Consider the following 6,689-nt stretch of genomic DNA (forward strand, 5'->3'; position numbering starts at 1 on the left):
CCTGTATAAAAGACACCTCTGCACACACTTTAACCTCAACTCCACAATGGGCAAGACCAAAGAGCTGTCTAAGGACATCAGGGACAAAATTGTAGACCTGCACAAGGCTGGGATGGGCTACAGGACAATAGGCAAGCAGCTTGGTGAGAAGTCAACAACTGTTGCGCAATTATTTGAAAATGGAAGAAGTTTAAGATGACCTTCTGGATGATCCAGAGGAGGAATGGGAGAAGGTCATGTGGTCTGATGTGACCAAAATAGAGCTTTTTGGTATAAACTCCACTCGCCGTGTTTGGAGGAAGAAGAAGGATGAGTACAACCCCAAGAACACCATCCCAAACGTGAAGCATGGAGGTGGAAACATCATTCTTTGGGGATGCTTTCCTGCAAAGGGGACAGGACATGCACTGGCTTGAGCAGGGGGACCTTGCGTGCGGTGCAGGATTTTAATCCATGACGGCGTAGTGTGTTACTAATGGTTTTCTTTGAGACTGTGGTCCCAGCTCTCTTCAGGTCATTGACCAGGTCCTGCCTTGTAGTTCTGGGCTGATTCCTCACCTTTCTCATGATCATTGATACCCCACGAGGTGAGATCTTGCATGGAGCCCCAGACAGATGGAGATTGACCGTCATCTTAAACTTCTTCCATTTTCAAATAATTGCGCCAACAGTTGTTGCCTTCTCACCAAGCTGCTTGCCTATTGTCCTGTAGCCCATCCCAGCCTTGTGCAGGTCTACAATGTTGTCCCTGATGTCCTTAGACAGCTCTTTGGTCTTGCCCATTGTGGAGTCGAGGTTAAAGTGTGTGCAGAGGTGTCTTTTATACAGGTAACGAGTGGTGGTGGTGATCAAATACTTATTTCATGCAATAAAATGCAAATTAATTACTTAAAAATCATACAATGTGATTTTCTTTTTTTTCTGGATTCTGTCTCTCACAGTTGAAGTGTACCTATGATCAGGGGTGCACATAACTTTTTTGGTCTAGTTCTCAGAAGAGCACCTGGAGATGTTACTTGGTGCGCGCCAAATACATGGTAAATAAAGGGTCCGGTGCCCCCCGGTGCCCCCCGGGTGCTCGAGAAAAAATGTCAATGTTGTAGCGCCCTGCTTCTAAATTCCGCAGTTTTTTGCCTTTTATTTTTTCTTCATGCCGTTTGGTGCCCCCACCAAGGTTGGTGCCATGTGCAGCGCTGCTTTTATCCGCCAGATTGGAACGTTCACGGCATATTTTACACCATCACGGTGATTTCATCATCGGTGACGAGTGCCTGTAACACAGCCAGCAGCGTGCTGCGAGCGAGTCGCGCGACTGACTGTCTGTGTGTCAGGAATCGAGGCCACACTCACACAATCACGTGCAGCATGCGTCCCCTCCCCCTGTGCCTAATGGCTGTATATGGGGCCGACGCGTTCTCTAGCGTGACTGTGTGAGTGTGGCTTCAGGAAGTAAATTCCTGTCCCAGCGGTCCCAGCTGTTGGTACGCGAAAGCGCTTCCCTTCGTCTGATGTGCCGTGCAGCATGCATTTTGACGACGCCCAGTAGTTCTGTTTAGTTTTTCTTGTATTTTATTATATAACCCAGAAACAAAACCACTTTTAACATTTATGCCTCTCACTATAAGCATTAAAGGATGAACAGGTAAAGGTTGATTCCATGGGACACCATAAGTGTGCATTGCAGTGCGCATCTGTAAATAAGAAAAGAAGGCTGTACTAGGGACATTATAAATTAGTTTGAGCTCTTGAAAGGATCTGAGACCGTATTCACTGTCAGATAGTTTGTGAATACCTTGTCTTTGCAAATTGGGAAATGTAACTGGTTTCCCACCCAACAGTAAGAAGTTGTTATCAAAAATAGGAGTATCTAGGTGCCATTTTGTGTCCCACTGTCCCATTTCGGCAATATAGTTCCAAACGTAAATTTAATGTGCTATTGGGCCGAATTTAGTATGGCAAAAGCTTTGGGATAGATCAGAAAAGAGGATATCTTTGAATGTATATGGAGATACAATGTCCATATTCACCCATGGTACTTCAGAATCATTATTGAACTATCTTAGCAACGGCCTGAGCATAAAGGAGAAATAATACTGTTCAAAATTAGGAACTGATAGCCCTCCTGCCTTCCTACTGTTTTGGAGTGTGCAATTGCTAATTTGTGGATGCTGTTCACGCCATATATATTTGAATACCAGCCCCTGTAGCTTCTCCCAAAATCCTGGAATTAATAATACTGACCTACGGTTTAACTCGTCAGATATTACCTTCTTAAGACTCTTCTATAATCTATACCTAAATATCTGAATCAAGAACCCACTGGTATTTCTGTATGTAACTGGGGACTACTTGTTGCTGTATTTAGGGGAAGTAAGATTGACTTATTCAAATTGATCTTGTAACCTGAAATAAAACTAAAAATGTTATGGTATCTAAGACTAAAGGTAGGGACCGTGGTGTATTGTCAAGGAATAATAACAAATCGTCTGCGTACAGTGAAATGTTATGGTAAGTGTTATTTACTATTATGGGTTTTATTTCCGCACAATTTCAATTTTTTTGGGCTAAGGGTTCAAGAGATAACGCAAATAATTGTGCGGAGGCGGGGCAGCCCTGCCTAACGCTGTGTCTGATAGGGAAGGGTGTGGCACACTGATTGGATGTGATAACCATGGCCGTTGGATTATGATATAGGATTTTGAGCATATTTATAAATGTGTCTCCAAATGCCATATTCTTCATGGTGTGCCATAAATACCCCCATTCCAGCCTATCGAAGGCCTTTTCGGCGTCGAGGGACAACACTGCACATGGTGATATTTTTGGAGCCTTGTCAATAATATGTAAAAGTCGTCTTAAATTATCTGATGCAAATCTTTGTTTAGCAAATCCAGTTTGGTCTGGGTGGACCAATATTGGCAGTATCGTCTCTAGATGCCGAGCGAGGACCTTGGCATATCATTTTAAGTCTCCATTAAGAAGGGACAGTGGGCGATAGTTTGCGCAAATGTTTCCATCCTTTCCCTTTTTCTGTATCAGTGTGATAATTGCATTACTTATGTCTCTATTAAAACTCCCCTTCATAATGGCTTGTTGGAACGTCTCGAGTAGTATTGGGCCCAACTCTTCCCAAAAGGTCAAGTACAGCTCCGGTGGGATACCATCGAAACCTGGTGATTTCCCATTTTTCATTTATTTCGGTACATCGTATAGTTCCTCCAGGGTAAAGGGAGAATCCAAGTTATTTGTTGTTCTGTTAATTTAGGTAGATCCAAGTCTTCGAAAAAATAGTCTAAATCAGCTTTTGAAAATTGGGCTTCAGAAGAATACAATTGCTGATAAAAGAGTTTAAATTCAAAGATTTATTTTGGCCGGATCGTTTACCATCGCTCCTTCTTTATTTTGGATTGATGTAATGTCTGCTTTCTGTTCATTATATTGAATTTTCCTAGTCAACACAAAGCTTGGATTATTTCCATTCAAATACTCAGTTTGCCTCGCTCTATGAGCTAGGAACTCTGATTTTTGTGCCATTAGAGCATTTAATTCGGACTTCACTTTCCAAAGCTCCCTTTCTCTTTCTTGATCGTAGTTGTTTTGTTGTTCTGCAGTTAGCAATGAGTGTCTACTTTCCAATCTGGATTTTTCTTGATGATGGGCTTTGTGACGTGCTGAAGCAAATGATATTGTATTATTGCGGATAAACCCTTTAGTTGCATCCCATAGAAATCTTACATCTGTAACGCTATTTTTATTGATATTAATGAAAGGGCAGAAGTCTGATCTAAATTGCTCACAGAATGATGAATCCTGCATTAATGTTAAATTCAATTTCCATCTAGTAGCACGTTTTGGATATTCAATTAAGAATACATCTGATATCTGTCTTTTTAACACAGCGAAAAATATGAGCAGAAATGAGTATATAATCTATTCTTTAAAATGTTCTATGTCTATTTGAAAATAAGGTGTATTGTTTTAAACTTGGGTTATAATTTCTCCAAACATCGATCAATGAATGATTTGACACCAGATGTTTAAATGCTGTATTGGATGAGTTAACTGAGGTTGGACCTGACTTATCTAAGGTGATAACACTGTATTCATATCTGCACCACAAATTATCCCACAATCTGAATCATTTTTTTAAGGTTTTTGTTAGTTGAGCATAGAACGCAGAGTCATAGGTGTTAGGGGCATATGTTGATAACAGCAATATCTCTTTGCCACCCAGAATACCCTTTACATAAGTGATTCTGCCATTTGAGTCATTCCCTTTCTCAATAGTATTGAATTTAAGTTTTCTAGATATTAGAAGTAATACTCCTTTTGTTTTATTCATAGCAGATGAGGAAGAAACAACTATGTATCTATTATTTTCAAATTTTTTAAAATATTGTGACATTATGTGAGTTTCTTGTAGTAGAGCTATATCAATCCTTTTCCTGTCAAGATATTCGAGACAGCTGCTATACTTGATATTCTTATTTATACCCTGTACATTCCATGAAAGTATATTTATTTTTGCCATAATATGTTCTGTAAATTACATTACACAATTATTGTTATGTATATCTTGGAATTATTCATGGTACAGGAACAAGGGGGTTTCTATTTGCATTAAATTGTCGCGATGTAGAATTAAAATTAAAAAATAGGAAAATTATATATGAACATCATGGAACCCTTCCCTGGTTGTAGTCTAGCATCAACCCAAAATCCTCCCCTTTCTTTATGATAAATGATATTGGTTAAGGAGAGTAATGCCATGGGTGATATTATCGTCCTCACAAATTATGATGACGACAACACCATCCATAGCAGCACTAATGGTAGTAAAGATAAAAATAAAAATACCAGCAATAATAATTCACCTAACATAGCTACCACCAATACTGTCACTGATAGCATTAATCATAATGATAATAACAACAAAACAAACAAAAAAATAATATATATATATATATATATAAACCATGAGAAACTAAACAAAATATATATCAGCCAAATAATAATAATAAATATAGCTGCAAGCAGCAATAAGCGGTTTCGAGGGATAAGGCAGAGGCAGAGAGAGAGAGAGAGACACACAGACACACAGAGACACAGACACAGACACAGACACACACAGAGACAGACACAGACAGAGACAGACAGACAGAGACACACAGAGACAGACAGACAGAGACAGACAGACAGACAGACAGAGACACACAGACACAGAGAGACACAGAGACACAGAGACACAGACAGACAGACACAGACAGACAGATATCCTATGCCTTCAATTAACGTTGTTTATGAAGTGTAGAGCGATATGTTCTCTTGCCGTCATCACTGGCCACATGACCCCAAAAAAAATAATTTCTCCCGTTTCCGCGTCCTAAAGAAAGCTGTGAACTTGTTGTGTAAGCTGTGTATGTTTCCATACATCAGCCTCAGCCGTAATGTATATAAATGACATTAATGTTGAAAATGGGTGGTATTCCCCTTTAAGGCTCACAACCCTCTTTCTGTTTCCCTGATCCATTTGATCTTTAATATGTATGTATGTATGTATGTATGTATTTGGAGCACTTCTCATGGAGCACTTTCCCTGCATGTAAAACAAAATAATTCCCTGAGTGTTGGTCCAAGTCTGTTCTGTTAATCAGTGTTATACATGAATTGTAGGACAATGATACTAAGGTACATTGATTGATCAACGATACATTGATTTGCATGTACAGTCAAATATTAATGTATCAAAGACATCAACCCAATGGGCCACGGGTTGTGGTTCACACAACCCATTATCAGGGTGTTGGTTTGCATGTATTGATATATTTATACATTTATACATCATACAGTAATGTGGTGTTCATCTAGAATGAACAGAACAGTACAGGACATTGAACAACTAGGGCTTCCTATTAATCTCATTTAGAATCTCATAGACTTTACCTTATGTGATGGAAACTGACAAACTGAGTTAAATTTGTATACTACAGTACGAAAGATATTTTTTGACTGAATATTCTCTTTGATTATTATTACTGAATTGTGTGTGTGTGTGTGTGTGTGTGTGTGTGTGTGTGTGTGTGTGTGTGTGTGTGTGTGTGTGTGTGTGTGTGTGTGTGTGAGAGTGTGTGTGTGTGTGTGTGTGTGTGTGTGTGTGTGTGTGTGTGTGTGTGTGTGTGTGTGTGTGTGTGTGTGTGTGTGTGTGTGTGTGTGTGTGTGTGTGTGTGTGTGTGTGTGTGTGTGTGTGTGAGAGAGTGAGATTAAGTGTTCACCATCAAATGTTGTGACTCCAGAGATCACTGCTTTGTTTTCACAGTGCTAAAGAGGCAGCTGGTGCTGACCTGATGGAGATGTTTCCTGCTCTGTTCGTGTGTGTTTACCAGTTTGCCCAGGAGCAACGCTGGAACTCAAGGCCAACCCTGAAGGACATGTTCATCACTTGATCACACAGTGGGGTGATACTGTAACATACTCCAATCATAACTACAGTGCTGTCAGTGAACCATGATTCTCTGCCCCTATTAACACATTGACCGCCAGAGGTTAATCTCATAATGTACTCACCAGTGCCAACGTGTTATTGTTTATTTTTTTCATGTCGCCATAGATCTTGTTAAAATCCTTAAGATTGAGCCGTACACTGTCTCTTTACATCCGCAACATCTCACTGTATCTCCCAGTGAAAACCG

At 39.9% G+C, this 6,689-nt stretch overlaps 1 protein-coding gene across 2 annotated transcripts in view; it reads left to right on the top strand.

Annotated features, from left to right (window-relative positions):
- LOC308077410 (uncharacterized protein) overlaps window positions 1-6,435 on the top strand; it is a 76,092-nt gene extending 69,657 nt beyond the window's left edge. For both annotated transcript variants that reach the window (XM_080418088.1, XM_080418089.1), the window contains one exon: window positions 6,317-6,435. The gene's annotated coding sequence lies outside the window, so the exon portion shown is untranslated. The remainder of the gene's footprint in view (window positions 1-6,316) is intronic.
- Window positions 6,436-6,689: the final 254 nt, after the last annotated feature.

Source organism: Gymnoscopelus braueri (assembly GCF_963280865.1).
Source record: "Gymnoscopelus braueri genome assembly, chromosome: 21".
Classification (NCBI taxonomy): Eukaryota; Metazoa; Chordata; class Actinopteri; order Myctophiformes; family Myctophidae; genus Gymnoscopelus; species Gymnoscopelus braueri.